Source organism: Puma concolor, chromosome A1 (genome assembly GCF_028749965.1).
Source record: "Puma concolor isolate L17-30 chromosome A1, mPumCon1.1.hap2, whole genome shotgun sequence".
Lineage (NCBI taxonomy): Eukaryota > Metazoa > Chordata > Mammalia > Carnivora > Felidae > Puma > Puma concolor.
In genome coordinates, this window is record NC_141667.1 from 47,627,376 (window position 1) to 47,640,047 (window position 12,672).

General features: G+C 45.8%; 1 long non-coding RNA gene across 1 annotated transcript in view; it reads left to right on the forward strand.

The window, feature by feature from the left end:
* Positions 1-11,624, forward strand: part of LOC147584150 (uncharacterized) — a 43,575-nt gene extending 31,951 nt beyond the window's left edge. The window contains exon 3 of the long non-coding RNA XR_015255198.1: positions 11,530-11,624. This is a non-coding gene — a long non-coding RNA (uncharacterized LOC147584150). The remainder of the gene's footprint in view (positions 1-11,529) is intronic.
* The last annotated feature ends 1,048 nt before the right edge of the window (positions 11,625-12,672 follow it).

Consider the following 12,672-nt stretch of genomic DNA (forward strand, 5'->3'; position numbering starts at 1 on the left):
ACTCTGTAAATTTGCAGCAATGTTTTAGAGCTCTTCAGAGCCAATTATGGACATCTCATTTCTTATTTTTCCCTTTTAAGCTTTTGGTTAGCTTATTGTTTGCCTTAAACATTATCTATACTCTCCCACCTCCCCCACCTCAACAGCTGTGATGTTAAACAACTGTGTTCAACAGATGCCCCTGGGGAAAAGTCAGGCTCCAAGTCAGATCAAAGAAAGACATGCTCCTACTTTCAAGTGGAGTCTTCCAAGGAACCAGAAGATAGGTCAAATAGTGATAATTCTCTGCAAATGAGACTTTGAAGGAGCTCCAACTCCATGCTACCCTCTTCTGTGGCTGCTAGGTTGCTGCTTTCACCACTGTTTTTTAGGCATTGCTGAGCTGGGCAGAGGGGATGGGACAAGGGCAAGTTAAAATACCACAAAGCTCACTGTTCTTAATGAGATTCAATCATTTATCCCGAATAAATCTCCCCTAGATTGCTGTAAGCCTTTGGCTAATTTGCAGGTGATTTTGACAATTTTGCCACTGTTCTTTCTCACTGCTTTTATGGAGAAAATTTGCGGAGGTTCTCATTCTGCTACTCACTGACATCAGTTCCTTAAGTTTATTTTCATCTGTACACCCCTCCATTATCACATTTTTTTCTTTGCAATGTTTTGTTGATGAAACCAGGTTATTTTCTGGTATCCACTCTGGATTTTGCTGATTGTGTCCCTGTGGCATCATTTAACATGTTCTTCTGTCCCTGTATTTCCTGTGAATCAAGAGTAGGAGGCACGATTACATTCATATTTGTCTTGCTTTTGCAAGACTCTCATAGGTGCTGTGTTCTTCTGTTGGGAGGAAAGTAAGTGTGGTTTCTTTCTTTCTTTTCTCTTTCTTTCTTTCTTTCTTTCTTTCTTTCTTTCTTTCTTTCTTTCATGTTTATTTATTTTTGATACAGAGAGAGACAGAGCATGAATGGGGGAAGGTCAGAGAGAGAGGGAGACACAGAATCTGAAGCAGGCTCCAGACTCTGAGCTGTCAGCACAGAGCTCGACGTGGGGTGTGAGATCATGACCTGAGCCAAAGTCGGAAGCTCAACCGACTGAGCCACCCAGGCGTCCCTCTTTCTTTCTTTGTTTCTCTATGATTTCAGTAGCCATTGAAAATCATTGCATAGATCCATAATTCATTAGGGAGAGCAAAATGGTGATATTCCAATTCCAAATTTCTCCACAGTTTAGTAACTGAAATTCTTGTTTAATGAAAATGTTCCTTCATCAACTATTCAATATACTGACATACAGCTTATAAAGGAAAGACATGTTAAGTTGTTATTTTTACACACTGAAAATACGGATTCATGAAGATGAGTTAATCATGTAAGCACTGGGCACAGTATCTAGAATAAATGTCATGTAGGGTGGTAAAATTATTATGATTATGTTGGGAGGTGAAATATCTTTTTAGTTGGTGCCATTGTTCCTCATCTTACTTTAGGGAAATGTGCTGGAAAACCATTTGACAGGAGACATGACATTCTAAGGTTATGGGTCACCGAAGAAGATGCATAAACTGTTTTACATTTAGATTTAATAGGAATGGGTGGGGGTGAGATCTGAGAGGCCATCACAGTTTGGATTAGGGTTAGCAGCAAGTAATAGAAAATAAAAATAATAGCCATTTAAACAAGGTAGAAAGGTATTTCTCTCATGTGTAAATGGTTGCAGTTAGGTGGTATGGTCAGATATCTATGCTCCTTCCATCTTGTTTCAGGATCGCCTCTTGTTCCCAGTGACTCTTGGAGTTCCAGTCATGATACCCACACTCTAGCCAGCAGGAAGTAGAAAGGGCAGAGGAGAACGCATCTCTCCCAATATGGATATTCCTCAGGGACCATGAACAAACTATTTCCTCTTATATCTCATTGGCCAGAGCGAAGATGGCTGCACCCCATTGCCAGGGAGGCTGGAAAGTGTGTCCTTACTTAGATCATGTGCCCAGGTAAAAACCAGGGGTTCTGGAAGTGAGGAGGGAGAGAGAACAAGTATTGAGAACAGCTAGTCATCTCTTCCACAAAGGGGGAGAAGGAAAGGAAGCCAAGAGATGGCATAAAGCTGGAGTGAGTGAGTTGGAATTTTCTTGAAGTGGAGCACACAAGGGTTTTTAAGAACAAAGACGTTGTCTTAATTTGTACTCCCCTAGAAAGAGGCCTTGAGGCAACAGTTTGAAGGCATGTAGTTTATTTAGGAGGTGATTCTAGGAAGCACCAGTAGGGGAGTGGGGAAGTGAGACAATAAAGGGAGGGCAAAAATAAGCTGTGTTTTTCTAAGTTAAAACTTTACATTAACATGTTTTTTGAATTTCAGCTTTCTTGAGGTATAATTAACACATAAAGTTGTAAGATATTGTAGGTGTATGTTGTGATGATTTGATATACATGTACATTGTGAAAGGTTCCCTGTATCTAGTTCATGAACACATCTATCATCTCACATATTTGCATAATCGCTCAAGAGCTGGAATACTAGGAAGTGGGAATCATTGGGGCCAGGTGATAAGTCTGCCTACCTCAGATGCTGCTGCTGTTGCTGCTGATGGTGTGTATGTGTGTGTGTGTGTGTGTGTGTGTGTGTGTGTGTGTGCATTGAGGCAATCTTATTTATTCAAAAATATTTGATGCAGAATGATAATGCACTACTCCAGGCACTGAGGATACAGCAGTGAGAAAAAAAAGGGCAAAATGCCTGCCCTAACCGAGCTTACATTCTGACTTCTCGGGATGACAAGTATGGAGAGATCCCAGCTGACATGTGAGCCACTGTTAGCTCTGAGATGTTGATTGTCTCTTCTGTAACTGGAAACATGCCGGATGTGATGTAAGATCGAAGCATGTCTTTCTAGGCAGGCAGTCAGAGGGGGAATTGGATGGAGGTTGTTGAAAGGTACACATTCTTGGCTATAAGATAAATAAGTAGTAGTACAACATGATGGCTATGGTCAACACTCTGTGGGTGTACTTGAAAGTTGTTAGAGTAAATCCTAGGAGTTCTTAACACAAGGGAAAAAGCATTTCGCTCGCTTGCTCGCTCTCTCTCTCTCTCTCTCGCTCTTGCTCTCTCTCGCCCTTTTTGTGTCTATAGGGGGTGATGGATGTTAACTAAACTTATCAATGTAATCATTTCACAATATATGTAAGTCAAATCAGTATGCTGCACACCTTAAACATATCCTGTGCTGCATGTCAATTATATCTCAATAAAAACTGGACAGAAAATAAAAAAGACAATCAGGAAAAACATAGAGCGTATCTTTCTGTTTCTCTGACCTGTCTACGAGGATTTATTTCTCCATAGAGGAGCAGATAGTATTTGGCTGTTTTTGTTTTCTTGTGTGGAGAACCTTGAGAATTCAGGACAGACAAATGGAGAGACTGCTCACCCTGAAGCTGTGTGAGAGCCAAGCAGGAAACAGGAAATGGAAAGTGTGAGGTGATTCTTGGCAGCAGGGACGATGGCAGACAAAGGATTTCAAAGAGGTTTCCCCAAATTTATCATAAATCTCCACCTTTAGGGGCTTTAAGGCAGACATTTCCTATTGTTCCTTCAAGAAGCATTTGAAGCCTAAACTTTGATACCTCTTGCCAATTCTCTCTGCACATCTTAGATTTCTGTTTTTAAAAATCTCTAGCCACGATGATGGGATATGGATTTGTCAGCGCCTTTGTTCCAGAGCTCTGTGAACTTGCTGGACTGGGTGGCATCTGAGGTGTTCCGGGGTTAAGCCTCTTGTCTTAGGTTTCTGAAAATTGTTCCAAGAAGTCTGCAGCTGGGTTAGGAGATAATTCAGGGGTGGCGGGGTAGGCAGGGGGTGGGGGAGGGAGGTGAGGAAGCCAAGTTCCAGCCAGATCAGGCGGGGCCGCTGCCAGGCACATAATGAAGATGAAGACCTGTCGGTGGCTTTGCCCTTTCCTCTTTCACTGCCACTTTTATTCTCTTAAACACAAGTCAAGGGAAGCCAGCCTGCAGCTAAGAGGGTGGAATTTGGAACATGACCATTCTGCCTTTGCTGGTTATGTGAACCAGGACTAGCTGTGTGAACCAGCTCTATCTTTCTTTCTTTTCTTTTTTTTTTTTAAACAGTTGTATCTTTTGGAACCTCAGTTTTGTCACTTATTAAAATGGGACTGTCATCTCTACCTACTAGGGTTCTTTAACATAATATGCAAACAGGGGCACCTGGGTGGCTCAGTCAGTTAAGCATCCAGCATCAGCTCAGGTCCTGATCTCACAGTCCGTGAGTTCGAGCCCCACATCCGGCTCTGTGCTGACGGCTCAGAGCCTGGAGCCTGTTTCGGATTCTGTATCTCCGTCTCTCTCTGCTCCTCCCCTGCTCATTCTCTGTTTCTCTCTCAAAAATAAATAAAAATAAAAATAAATCTTTAAAATAATATGCAAACGTGTTTAGCACATTGCCCATGCTTGATAAATGACATCGGTTTCTAGGCAGGACAGTATGAGGATCCCAGCTTTACAGACGAGCATGCTGAGTTGCACACAGTGGTTCTCTGCTCTCTACCTTCCCACATTTGCCTCTTAGAATCCCATGTCCTCTCCAGGCTCAGCAGGGCTTAAAGCCTTGGCCATGCTTGCGTGCTTTGCTCACCACCCTGAGCCGGGAGGGGCTGTTGGCAGAGAGATCCAGACTCCTGCCCACCAGAGCTGCTTCCAGCTCTCCTGGATCTGCAAGGAGCAGACTGGGTCAGAACTGAAAGGGAACCTGAATGGGGCTCCCAGGGAGGCATCCAGTGGGTAAGTGCTGACCTGCTGGTGGAAAGCATTCCAAATGATTCTCTGGAATTTCTTAAGAGCATTCATATGCAATCCAGGGCAGGTGGAAATGCATCCCTGCTGCTCTTGGGAGGGCACATTTGGCAGGCTCTTGTCCAATTAAAGTATTACAGAGCCCAGCTATTCCTCAAGGTTATTTCAGAAGAGGGAGGGGTTGATTTTTGTCTCTTTGTAGGGTGGAAATGAAGCAGAGGCCAGCGCCTGACAAAGAACAACAGGATGCCTGAGTCTGTGCTCATGTAGCTGGCCTGAATTCTGTGTGTGTGTGTGTGTGTGTGTGTGTGTGTGTGTGCATGCACACATGTGCACACACCTTCCCTCAGTGTCTGTGTTTGTTCTGGATCTTTCTCTCTCTCTTATCTCTTAGTGGCTCTGAAGATTCAGACTACCTAGGTGTGAATCCTGCGTGTCCTTGAGCAACTGGAGATGATAATTGTACCTGCCTCATTGACAGCAGGTGCATGTAAACCTCTTAGCAGGGTCCCTGGCACATAGTAGATATTCAATAAACTGTGTATGTTTTCTGATAACTTTTTTTTCTGTGTGAACATTTCCCTATAATGGGGCAAGTGTAGGGGCTACACTACAGGTCCTGCGTTGCAGATAACAAAGTGTTTGTAGGTCAGATCCGTGGGATCAGGAACGGGTCTGTTGTGTATACCGCCATCTCTCCAGCACCAAGGGCAGCCCCTGGCTCAGCTTAGGCGCTCAGCCAATAGTTGGTTGAGTAATTCTGACTGGAGCTAACTTAAATAGAAAAGGGCAATTAATGTAAAGGCGCCAAATGTCACATGGAACCCACGGGTGGGCGTGAGGAAGGTCTCAGGAAGAGATAAAATCGGGGTCTTGAATGCCACCTGGTCAGGCTTGTCCGCTTTCCACCTGGGCATAGTTACTTTGTTCTTTTTTCTGCTGTGGGTTAGTTTCTTCTCCTCAGGCTATCTGGTGAATTTGGGCTACCTCATAATTATCAGTCTAGCTAATTTCAGATATTGACTAGATGCCTCTGAATCTTGATTTCACATTCCCAGGAGTGAATCTGATTGGCCTGGGCCAGGTCTGGTCATTCCTGGTCTAATAAGAAATGGTGGTGAGTAGTGCCAGACGGCTCCCACCCTGTCCCATGGACTGGGGTTCTTTTCTAGATGAGATAACTCTTGAGAGCTGGCAGATGACTGGTTCAGTGGCTGCCTTGCCCTGCTGAGTCTGGAAGAAGGGACCAGTCCACAGAAGGGATGAGAGTGAGCTGGGGGCACAATCTTAAACTCCAGAGCATGGGTAGGAGGAAATGTGTACGTAGAATTTAGAGGACAAATAGCTTCCCTGGTCCTGGCCGGGTGGTTTGTATGGAGTGGTATTTGGGGGGATAGAGGAGAAACTCTTCCCATGGAGGCCTGAAATTCCCTGGGCACCAGCCTTAAAACATTTGCCATTCTAATGGCAATGATGAGTATTAATAAATGTAAGACGTGTTCTTGAGCAAGTGTGCCAAAGATCCTTGCATTCTGTCCTGTAAGATAGCTGTAAGTGTACCCTAGGGAGAATGAGTTACAGACGCAAATCCCTCTTACTTTACTGTTCCTCTTGGCCCTTGTATTGAACTGTGTTTTTCATTAATCCACTGGTTGTCAGAGAATGGTCTCCCACTGACCACATCAGAATTACCTGGGAACTTGTTAGAAATACAGATTCATGGTCCCTACCCCAGACCTACAGAAGCTTTCCCAGGAGTCCCATGCGTGTTGAAGTTGGGAAAACCATTGCCTTTATCTGTTTAGGGAGAGGTGTGTCCCTTGGTTCAAAGCTTCATAGGATATATCTCTCTGAAGCCTTTTCTGAGCCAGGCTTTTGAGATTAAGCCCTGAGGAGGCTTTGAGTAGATATTGCCATTAGTTCCAACAATTGCTTCTCTCAGCCTTGGGAAAAGTTACAATTCCTGAAGAGACGTTGCCTGCAAACTCCTTTTAGAGTCTCAGCTAAAGAAGTTGACATTGCTCTCTGTCTGATCTTTCAGAAGAATAAGTGATGTCAGCATGAGGTTCATGCTGAGACAGTGGACATTTTCCACCTTTAGGCAGAGGTGGTGTGTAAAGCACTCTGAATTGAATTACAATGGGTCACTGTCAAGTTTCAGCCTTTATTTGTAAGTGGAGGGGGAAGGAAAAGACTGATTCAGTACCTGTATCCCTTTATCTCACTGACTTCCCACAATGGCCCACGAAGGGAGATAGGATGATAGCTCATCCTTGAAGAAAAGTGGAATTATTTGACCACTGCTAGCAAGTGCTAAAACGGGAATTCAGACCTAGACAATCATATGTCAATCACCAAACCTTTAACTCCAATGCTACCACATTTGCATGTGGCCCTTAGCCGCTTCCTTTTTCCCCTTCTCTTTTCCCTCCTCCCCATCCCCGCAGCCTGCCTGTCCCTGCCCAGCACTGAGCTTCCTCACCTCAGGGGAGGAGGGTGAGGCGGAGCTTCTAGGTTTCTGTGCTCCCCTCCACTGACTTCGGGGAGTGTGGGAAGACAGAGGGATTTACATCTGCCCCCAGCAGCCCTATCCAGACTGGAAAGATGTCCTGTGGCATGGAGAAGCGATAAGAGCAGTGTGCTCTGTGGGTCTGGGAAAGAGACGTCCTGCCCCCTGCCCCCTGGGCTCAGTGCCAGGAAGGGAGGAGCAGGGGAGCCACTGGGGCAGCTAGGCTTGTTGGAGAGGCAGGGCAGGCCGTGCAGAGAGGGCCCCACTGGGAAGCAAGGGGGAGGTTGCAGGGCCTGAAGAAGCTGAGGGCGAAGCCCCAGGCATCTTGAGGAATCCTGTGTAGACCTGATCCCACTCCCAGCACCTCGGCCCACGGAGACCCCACCCGTGAACTTTGGCATGATCCTGGTGTTATTTGTGGGTAAACCGTGCGTATTGGGAGTGATGGTGAAGATAGAGCCAGGGGTACTGTGTTGACGGAAAGTGAGTTTCTGTTATCTTGGCAGAGTAAGAACTCAAAATGCAAGTTTAGCTGAGTTATAAAAATAAAAGAGGGGCACCTGGGTGGCTCAGTAAGTTAAGCCTCTGACTTTGGCTCAGGTCATGATCTCAGTTTGTGAGTTGGAGCCTCGAGTCGGGCTCTGTGCTGACAGCTCAGAGCCTGGAACCTGCTTCTGATTCTGTGGCTCCCTCTCTCTCTGCCCCTCCCCCACTCCTGCTCTGTCTCTCTCTGCCTCAGAAATAAATAAGCGTTAAAAAAATAATAAAAAAAAATTGTGTTTCTTGCACACATGAGTGCATGAACTGGGAATCATAGCCTCTACACATACTCGGCTCAGTTTCTTCTCTCAATGACCCCTGAGGTAAGCAGGGCTCTCTAGGGCCCCTTTTGTCACTAGTCATTGTGCAGCATTTAGCTATGAAATCCGTCACATGCGTCCTCCTTTTGCAAAACGGTATTTCTCTAATGGTTTGGGCGCCTGACATTCACCCGTCTGCCACTAGGTGGGGTTATAAATCGCAGGATGCTTGGGGTCTTGCAGGGGCGTGTTGGAGATTGTGGGATAAGCCTATTAAAATGACAAGAAGTGAGGGTGACTCACTCCTACTTGGTGGTCAGAAATAGCCCTCTCTTCCTCCCCGGTCGGAGCATTTAGTGCTCTTTATTTTGCTAAACTGGGTTTTCAAAATTACAAAAATAATGAATGTTAGTTTACAAACAGTTCAGAAGTTTGTCAGTTTAAACCATCCTTGTTCTGGGGCGCCTGGGTGGCGCAGTCGGTTAAGCGTCCGACTTCAGCCAGGTCACCATCTTGCGGTCCGTGAGTTCGAGCCCCGCTGTCAGGCTCTGGGCTGATGGCTCGGAGCCTGGAGCCTGTTTCCGATTCTGTATCTCCCTCTCTCTCTGCCCCTCCCCCGTTCATGCTCTGTCTCTCTCTGTCCCAAAAATAAATAAACGTTGGAAAAAAAAAAAAAAAATAAACCATCCTTGTTCTACTCTTCAGAGAGATCCACTGACAACAGTACATTCATTGTACATACATGCCTGTGTAGGTATATCCACATATCTTCGTACACAGATATGTCCAGTGTATACATTGTTTTCCAAATTGCTTGTTTTCACTTAGCATATATATATATATATATATATATATATATATATTTTTTTTTTTTTTTTAAATTTTATTTATTTATTTTTGAGAGAGTGAGAGAGAGAGAGCAGGAGTGAGTGAAGTGCAGAGGGTAGAGGGAGGGACAGAGGGAGAGTGTGGAGCCCGGAGTGGGGCTTGTGTTCATCCGACACCGGGCTCGAACACACAGACTGTGAGATCATGACCTGAGCCAAAGTCGGATGCTTACCTGACTGAGTCAGCCAGGCGCCCTCACTTAGCCTATTTTATAAACATTTTCTCAAGTCAATACAGATAGATGCCTCATATTTATTGACTCCCTTGCAATCAATGGTATAAACGTACCATAATATTTTAAACCATCCTCCTCCTTTTTTGTTTTCTTCCTCTCTCCCTGCCCTTCCTTCTTCTTCTTCTTTTTTTTTTTTTTTTTTGCTATTACTGACAATATTGAAACGAATATTTTTATACTGATAACTTTCTGCCCTTGCATTAGTATCTGCTGTTTTAGTGTAGTTTGCTTTGTTTTGCATCTGCTGGGGTCCTCAGCTATTCACATTTAAAATTTCCATAGCCACTGCCAGAATTGCTCTTCATAAAGGTTGTACTATTTTAAACTCCCACCAACAGGGTTACAAAGAGCAATGTTTCTAAATCCTGCCCTGTACTTACCTGTTTAATAAGCCTATGAAACATGTAAGACGCCCTGAGGACAGGGATCTTGCCAGCCTGGTTCTCAGCACTTAGCACAGCACCTCCCCACTGCAGGTGCTCCGTGGACATCTGCATAAGTGAAAGAGGTGTAGAGTAGACACCTGCCAAGAGCTCAGTCTTGAAATTATGCTTGGGAGGGTTGCCTGGGGGGCTCAGTCAGTCAAGGGTCTGATTTTGGCTCAGGTCATGATCTCACGGTTTGTGGGTTTGAGCCCCACGTCAGGCTCTGAGCTGACAGCTCGGAGCCTGCTTGGGATTCTCTCTCTCCCTCTCTCTCTTCCCCTCCCTCAGCCTCACTATCTCTCTCTCTCTCTCTCTCTCTCTCTCTCTCTGTCTCAAAACAAAAAGAATAAAACTTAAAATATGCTTGGGAAGACTTTAAAACAAGAAATTTAACTGACAAGAAAAATATTCCATTTTGCAGGATGATAATTCCCTAAGTTCACTTGGGATGGTGAAATTAAAAAAAATATGTTGTTTTATTTCAAAATTTTCATCTGTTGCTTTGGCTTGATAGTAATACAAAGAGTAGGGAAAAAACCCCCCCCAACTTTGGCTTCTCCAGGTGTGTTCGATGTGGATAATAAATTTGCAAGAGGTGCAGACATGAGCTTCCTCTGGGAGACCGGCCATTCCTGCTGTGATGCCCAGGCAATCCCCCCAGTGCAGGACCTGGATCGCTTGTCCTACTAAGTATAAGGCACACTGCCAAGGCATGGCTGAGAGGCAGCGAGTGGGGCCATTTTGTGGCAGAGAGGGCCTGGCTTATGTCCTGCCCGGTTTGCTCTGTGACCTTGGGCAAGTCACTGTGCCGCCGTGGGCCTCAGTGCCCTTGCTTCGAGAGGCAGTGCCTGCCTCCCGGCTGGTTGTGGGCCCCAGAAGCAGGTCGTAAATTACAGTGCTATGCAAATGTGAAATGTTAGGTGCAGACTCGCTTGCTGGCCTCTTGGGAAGACTAGACATAAGCAGGTAAGAAGTTCGGTGGGAAGAGCGAGAGTCATCTGATTCTGAAGGAGAACAGTGCGCCATGGGCCACTAGAGAGAACATGTTAGGTGACCAGAAGGAGAGATTGAGAGGAGACTGAGGGCAGGGTGGGCACTCTCTCCTCCAGGGGAGAGAGGAATGCAGCCCAGCCTTTCGGGGACACAAAGGACCTTCCCTGCATCTCACAGGGACCTGTCTCCTTGGGGCTGCTTTGGCTTGATTTGCTGTGCTGTTAACCTTTGCTCAGCCCCAGGCTGTGTTTAACCTGGGGCCACGGGCAGGGGGAGAAGGTCACAACAAATTCAGTGGGAGGCATTTTAAGTACCTCAAAGCCATAAATCCTCATGTACCTCGAGCCTGCCCAGGCTTCCCCAAACCTGGGAATTCAATTTTGTGCAGTGCACACAGTTTGCCAAGCACGCTAAGTCACCGGGAGAACAGCTTGATGTATTGCTGTGGGGAAAAAAATGGCCGTGTCCCTTTCTTCATTCAAATTAACACCTTTTCATACCGAGCTGACAGGTGACTGATCACCTGAGAATACATCCTGGCTTCAAGTGATTCGATAGCTCTTCCTTCTCTGTTTCCCCGTCTGTATTTTCACGCCTTAAAAAAGTCAGGAGAAAACATTATTATTATTATTATTGCTATAGAATCAGGACCTGATTCATAAGCCCTAAGCCCTGGGGCCTGGCATATGGTAGGCATTAATAAATGATGAACAAATAAATGACTAGATTTGGTTGATGTCTGCAGAATGCCCTTTTTCCTTCCCAGAGGGTCAGAGGAAGCTTTTGCTTTGTTTTCTGTTTTGTTTTGTTTTCTTTTTTTTTGATTCTTTTTTTTTTTTTTTTTTTTGCATGATGGACACCGCATGTCAGTGCGTGGGTGCCCTGCTCAGATGCCCCTCTGAGGAGGCAGAGGACTTGTCCCAGCTGTTGGCAGTGCTGGCAGCCCCTTGAGGGACTGACTGCCTCTTGCCCAAGGTGAGGCCTTCCTTGGGGTGACCCATATCCAGCGATTGATCCACATGGGGTTATAAAGGCCCAGTCTTCCCAGCCGAACCGGGGACGGTTCTGAAGGGTCAGTTTAGCTCTGCATCTCTCCCCGTGGGGCTGGCTGTTGTTGGGCCACATCACAGCTCCGCCGTCTCTCCCTTCCCACCCCTCCCTTCCCTTCTACAGATGTCGACCTCAGGAGCACTCCTCGATAAACCTCCTGCGCTCGAAACTCCATTTTGAAGTCTGCTTCCTGTGGAGCCCAACCTGTGACGCTTTGTTCTGTTTTTAAATAGATTCTACTCTGACCTTCCTCCTCACTGGCAATAATGCCAGTCGCCATTTATCGAGTGCCCATATGAGGTAGGTCCCGCTGCCTCCTTTCACCCAGTCTTCCTGAGAGCCCGAGGGGACAGGCCCTGCTAGAATCTGCGTATTACAGGCAGGGAAGTGAGGCTGGGGGGCTCAGTGACTCACCCAAGGTCACAGCTAGTAAGCCAGTAAGTGCTGGAGCCAGAACTTGAACCCAGTTGGATCCTAGAGCCCCTGCTCTTAACTAGCCTGCTGTCCTTCTAGCGCCCCTGCTGGTAACTTTAGATGAATGTGGGGAGAGGAGTCATTTCCTAAAAGGCAAACATTTCCTAAAACGTTATGGAGGACTCAAATGCTTTTTGTTAAAGGGGTTCTAGAGTCAAATAGGGAGGAAGTATTTCATGTTGAGGGCGCTCTGTGCAGTTCACCAAGTGCGTTAGTGTCGTAGAAGCTTCCGAGAAGTCCTACCATAGGGACACCTGGTGATGTTTTCCAAATTTACTTGATCACAAAAAACCACGGTGTTCTGGGGGGGGGGGGTGAATAGGAAACACTGGCCTAGACCTGAATTGCTTGTTTTGCTTTATGGGGGATTGGTTAATGTTTTCTGGGTTACCTTTTCTGGTCCTGTTTAATCATTATGCTACTAAACGAATTGTTTCAAAGCTGTAAAGTAGAAGTAACTCGTTACCTCATGAAACCCACATTGTCATC